The sequence below is a fragment of the Melanerpes formicivorus genome, unplaced genomic scaffold (genome assembly GCF_026170545.1).
Source record: "Melanerpes formicivorus ecotype bairdi unplaced genomic scaffold, bMelFor1.0.p_v2 SCAF_29, whole genome shotgun sequence".
Taxonomy (NCBI): domain Eukaryota; kingdom Metazoa; phylum Chordata; class Aves; order Piciformes; family Picidae; genus Melanerpes; species Melanerpes formicivorus.
In genome coordinates this window covers 5,185,099-5,191,306 of record NW_027142381.1, presented here as the reverse complement: position 1 = coordinate 5,191,306, position 6,208 = coordinate 5,185,099, and the positions used below count along the sequence as shown (strand labels likewise).

Below are 6,208 nucleotides of genomic sequence, written 5' to 3'. Positions count from 1 at the left end.
TGAGACTGTGTCCTCCACCGTCCCTGAAGGTGTTCAAGAGGGGATTGGATGTGGCCCTTTGTGCCATGGTCTAGTGGCCATGAGGTGTTGGGTGACAGGTTGGACTTTACGATCTTTGAGGTCTTTTCCAACCTTATTGATTCTATGCTCTATGTTCTCTTGTTCTGGTGTTGGTTGCCTGGGAGAAGAGACCAACCCCCTCCTGGCTACAACCTCCCTTCAGGCAGTTGTAGACACCAGTAAGGTCTCCCGAGCCTTTTCTCCAGGCTGAACAATCCCAGCTCCCTCAGCCTCTCCTCACAGGGCTTGTGCTTGAGGCCTCTCCCCAGCCTTATTGCCATCCTCTGGACACGTTCAGGAGTCTGAGCCACAGCGAGCTGCACATTGTGCCTCTCACCCTTGTCACACAAAGGCCCTGAGCAGAGCTCATAGGTCAATCCCATCCCATCTTGTTTAGTGCCCTAGAGAGCAAGGAGCCTGAGGATTTGCATGCAAGCAGTAGCAAATACATACTCATATCACAGAAGGGATGTTTGCAGTTGGCATCCTTAACACCATCTCGGAGCAGAAGACACAAATGGGAAGTCTGTGATCCAGAGCAGGCACTCTCCATCAGGTCAGCAGTTGTGACACACATCTTGTGGACAATAATCACTGGGTTTTCTCTCACTCCATGGCACTGCCATCTCTTATTGCTAAAAGCTGGCACACAGCCACTCTAAGCTTCACTGCATATCTTTTTTTCCTTTCTGCTCCAATCCTTTCATGTATTTTAGACTTATCCTTAGTTGTTGGCTGTTGTTAAGTGTCAGGGACTCCTGCCAACTGTTCTCTTACAGCTTTAGAGAATCCCAAACAATTGTACTTTGAGAGCAGGAATGTTTCTGTTGCTTATTTTGCACCACTGTAAAGTTCCCACATTCCAAATGCAATCAAAACAGAATGGTTTCTATTTTCCCTCTCCCCAAACTCTGCAAGACAAATATTAGGATTGTATGTGTATGATCCTATGTCAGGTCACAGTGATATGTTTAGGACACTTACTTTGTCCCAAAGGCACCAGGAGTAGCTTTTCCATTTGTTCACCAGCCTGTTAAAGGAGATCCCTGCTGAGGGACTTTGTTTTTAAATGAGTAATGCTGAAATGAAACTCCTGAATAATTAACTACAATAGACACCACCAACTTGCAACCTCAATCAAGCCAGATAAACTATTTCCTACTCTGATGAACTCTTTCCTGTTTAAGTATCCCCAGATCAGCTCTTCTCTATTTTGATGAGTCTATTCTGATACACACTAGAGAGAACAATTAGAACAAGCTGCAACAAACCTATCTTGAGCAAATTAAACAGCACATTGAAGAGCCAAGGAGAAATTTGCTGTTTGTTTAGTGAGGGCATGTGGCTACACTTAACCATCCATGATCATTAATGGAGTGCAGAATCTCATCCTAAAGGTGGATTTTCTTTGAGCTTTCTGAAATCTTTAAACCCCTTTTTATTTCCCATGCATAGCAGATCAGCTCAGGAGTGTCTTTTGCCAACACAATCTTAATGCACAAGCTCTGAATAGCAGGCAAAAATTAAGCACATCTCATTAAGCACTTGGAACAGAACATTGAGCTCTTACTTTAACATTTTAATTAAAACAGCATTGGAGCAACCTGCTTCCTGCTCAAGTATACATTTAGATAAAAAGAAATGAATTGGCTCCAAAGAAGTTTTGCATACTCCATTGCCCAGGCTGAATGAATGGATTAAACCCTGTAGGTATCACAGTGATGCTCCTAGGAAAAAATCTAGATTAATTTACTGCACCTTCTAGTGTCAGGCACCTTTGTTTTCTGACATCTGAGAAGTGTTAAACCTCTTCTCTTCCATGGTTGAAGTGCAGAATTGTGATTTTCCAATGAGAAGCCTCTGTGAAATCCCACCCTTCAGACAGCTTCTATCCCAGGCACAGAGGCATGTACCAGTTCCACATGTTCCATGTCTTGTCAGTGCTCTTAAGAGGGTCAGGGACACAACCCTGTCATGCCAGGTGGCCAGCAACAAGCCACAGCAGTATTTCAGGTCAAGTCAGGAGGTACAAGTCAAGCATACAGAATCAGGTATTTACCTGAAGTACACAGCAATGCAGTCACAGCTGGAGCAGACCCTAAAGCCTGACATTCGACTCAGGACTGGAGTTAACATAAATCACAGGACACTGGGGGTTGGAATGGGCTCTGAAGATCTGCTCCATCCCTCCCCTGCCACCCAGAGGAGGAAGGGCAGGATTGTGCCCAGGCAGGTTTTGCATCTGTCCAGAGAAGACTCCATAGCCACTCTGGACAGCCTGTTCCAGAACTCTGCCATTCTCACAGGGAAACAGTTTTTCCTTGTTTATGGAACATAGCATTTAAAGTTCCACTGTCACCACTGATTTTCATGATGGGGCAGGTGAAAAAGGAAGTTTGCATAGCAACACCAATTCTAGAGACCATGAACTCTAGCTGTGCCCTGCTTTTTATTGTGTGGCAACAGCAACCAAGAATTATTCACCTAAAACACTGCAGTAAAAGTTTTACTCATCCCAAACTATTTTTGACTGGCTTCTTGGCTGTCCCAAATGTTCCCAGCCACAGCCCCTCCAGCAAAATTTCCAACTGGGTGGAAGTTTTGTCATTTTCAAAAGCAACACCAAGGCTCTCTTCAACTTGGAGCTGTAGTCAACATCACCTCAACTCTTGCTGGCATGGACCCACCAGGAATTAGTTGGAATGATGTTTACCTTTTTCAAGAGGCACAAACTTAAGACCCTACTAAAAAAAAAGTATCTTTCACTTGGTGACACCAAGTGGACAAAATCAGCAACACCTTGCACTAAGCCTGTTCCTACCAGTGGCCATGCTCAATCACTTCAGGTTTCATGAGAAGCTTGCACTCCACCCCTCTAAGTATAAAAGTAAGGGCACTGAAGTGTTACAGCTTGCCAGTTAGACTGACACACTACATCCAGTTGGAAGTTTCAGCCTTGGATGCTGCTTTTCTGAAGATCCCCCCACAACCTTTTAACTTCTTTATCAACCTCCATTATTGACCAACCTTACAAGGAATCTATCACAAAAGCAGCTAGTTGTTTTTCACTCTAAGAACAGTGAAGAATGCTGATGAGTTCAAGTCTCTTTTCCCTTGCTCCACCATTTGATTTTAGATCCACACATTAGACTGACAGAAGAGATGCAGAACACTGCTGCTGCATGAACTCTCTGCCACCTCTATAGCAGACTTTAAAGGCCAAAGCAAGAAGACATAGCAAGCCTGGAAGCAAGCTACAGAAATAACTACATTTTCTTTTGCAGTTAGGGGTATTTAAGGCCTGATCTTTCCAGTAATTACAGCAGCAGTATTAGCATCACTTGTTTAACCTGTTTAAAGCAAGTAAATTGTCACAGAAAGCTTACACAACTAAATCCCAGTTACACTAGCTTCAGAAATTATACTGCTGTGCATACATCTATTTTATCAGCATGTTTATTATAAAGGGGAGTCATTCCTTAATGCAGTCAAGTGACAAAAACAGACCCAGTTGGTGGTTTGGGTTTTGAAAGAGAGAGTTTCAATGCATGTGTAATGAAAACAGTGAAACTGTTACCAGTGCTTAACATCTCAGGGCAAAACCCACCACAGCCATTACATACACTACTCCCCAGGTTCACACCCCCATTTTCACTCAGTTCCTTCTTCCTCAGACACCTTCAGCACAAACACCTGCAATAAAACAGCACAGGTAAGTGAACTGTTCAACATTAAGTATTAGCTCATTAGTTAGTGTAAGGGATACCATCAGAAACACCATTGCTCACCACCAGTCAGTCTGCCGGTAATTCCAGCAATTTTTGGTTAGTTTCATCATTTGATATCTTGAGCTGAATGGAGACATGTCTAGCAGAAGCAAAACCTTTATCTTTTTGCTCTGCAGTGCTGTAAGCAAAACTGTAGTGTAGGAAAACAGCTGCTTATACATTTACTGGCCACGTTTTGCCTAGAACTTCATTAATTATGCTTTCAGAGCTAGGAATATTACACAACTGGAAACACAGCCAGTGACAGTCAATTAGGTGATGTTTCTGAGCCTCTAGCCAAAAAAAACATCACTGAACTAGCAGCACACCAAGTATTAAACTCACCCAGACAGATCTCCTGCTCTTGCTGTCTCACTGCCTTCCACATGGCCCAAGAAGAGCTGCAACATCAATTGGTAGACAATTAGTACAAGCCATACCTAAATATAGAGCACCAGGGAATAAGGCTCACAAAGCTTTCAAGTTTTGAGGAGATAAAAAAAGCTTATTTTCTAGGCTGTTTGAAGTTTGAAACTACAAAATAAACTGATGAGCAGGAATTTCTTTAAAAATCTTATTAACAAGAGTAACAGAGTTGATAGGGAACTCCCCATTGTTAGCTGGAATGCTGAAATGCAGGAAGGGGGAGAGGATTAGACAGATGCCATTTGCATAGCTAAGAAACACCAGGATTTCTGTAAGATACTTCTGTTGGTTTTAGATAGATAACCTTTGTATAGATAGGAAACATCTGGGTTTCTCTGTGAAATAGTTACCATGCCACTGGCATTCTGGATGGACAACTTTTTGTATCTAAGCCTGCACAAAACCCTCTGAAGCCACACAGGTCTTTTGGAGGGATTCTACCTGTGTCCAGCGCTGAAACAGAAGCATAATACAAGAAACTTACTGAGTCTCTTGTCTCTCTCTAAGTCAATACCTTTAAGTTTTTGGCAGCCTCATTTATTCTCCAGATTTCAAAGAATCACAGAATCAGCAAGGCTGGAAGAGACCTCAAAGATCATCAAGTCCAACCTGTCACCACAGACCTCATGACTACTAAACCATGGCACCAAGTGCCACGTCCAATCCCCTCTTGAACACCTCCAGGGAGGGTGACTCCACCAGCAACCTGGGCAGCACATTCCAACTCTCTCTGTGAAGAACTTTCTCCTCACTTCTACCTAGTATGAAGCTGTAGATGACTCGGTGAAATTCCTCACTCACCTTCACGTTAAGGCCATCTCCGTAAGGCGACCTTCTCTTAGCCCTGATCACGTCACATTTATCTGGATGAAGTGAAACACAGGGACAGGAAATCATGTCAGATATTACAAGGCCACTTTTCACAGCAGGTACAAACAGAAGTTGCCTGATTAGTTCTAGAAGATAACTGCTAGCACTCCAACCTCTGCATGCATGTAGCTGTGTTTCAGACAACTAAGAAGGGTTATCGTCAGTTCTCGCATCTGACGGCACTTCCTATTCGGGGTTATCATCATCAACAGCCACCAAGTTTGTAAGTGATCACTTAAAACACAATAGTTGTCCCCTTTTGAACCAACAGCTGTACATTTTCCTCTTTATCTATAATAGCCATTAGCACTGTTAACCTAATGGTTAACAGATATAGTCACTACAGGTTATTTAAGTGCATGGCAGTAAAGCCCGGAGCTTTCTTGGCGACTTTGTGCATCACGGTACAAAACAAACTTTAACTCACCCTCTGCTTCAAGGCATCTTTCTGCTGTGGAAATAAAAGCAAAAGAAGTATTAGTGGAATATTCTTCAGTAGTCATTTTAAGAGAATTATAAAGCTGGGAAACCCAAAACCAAACAAGAACTCCCACCAGAACTGTAACCTCAGCACTCACACTATGCTTGGAATTCCACCCGTTTGTGTTGACAGCAAGAATCACCACAGTATTTGTATCAGACAGCTTTCAGTAATCACCAATCCTCTCTAAGCTGGTTTTAGTCAGAGAATTTAGAGATTTCCCCTTTGCAGCTTGCCCAATAGGAGTTTTTCGATTGAAATGCCATACACCACCAATTCGAAGGTGTAATGTTCGCTGCAAAGAAAGGGTCTGGCACATCGAACAACGGAGCCAAGTGCTCCGTTTGCTCGGAACAGCGCCATGAAAAGCCACATGAGACCTATGAAGGCCATGCACGTGGATGCGTTACTCCCACAGCCCTGAGCACGCTCCGAGCCTGGCAGGACCCTGCCCCAACAGTGTGCGACGCTGTGCGCAGCAGGGGACCAGCCAGGAGGCGCATGAGGAAGCAGCAACCGACCCGAGCAGGCTTCACCTGCGCAAGCCTTTCACTGCGTGCTCCACCAGCCCAGCAAAGCCATTGCCGCTCTACCTGGGGCTCAG

The 6,208-nt window shown here is 43.9% G+C and overlaps 2 non-coding genes across 2 annotated transcripts; both read right to left on the bottom strand.

Annotated features, from left to right (window-relative positions):
- Positions 1 to 3,826: 3,826 nt before the first annotated feature.
- On the bottom strand, positions 3,827 to 3,900 carry LOC137449493 (small nucleolar RNA SNORD65). Its single transcript, XR_010989406.1, has one exon. It is a non-coding gene; the product is annotated as a small nucleolar RNA SNORD65 (small nucleolar RNA).
- Positions 3,901 to 5,257: 1,357 nt separating this feature from the next.
- On the bottom strand, positions 5,258 to 5,333 carry LOC137449490 (small nucleolar RNA SNORD49). The gene has a single exon (XR_010989403.1). It is a non-coding gene; the product is annotated as a small nucleolar RNA SNORD49 (small nucleolar RNA).
- Between the last annotated feature and the right edge of the window lie 875 nt (positions 5,334 to 6,208).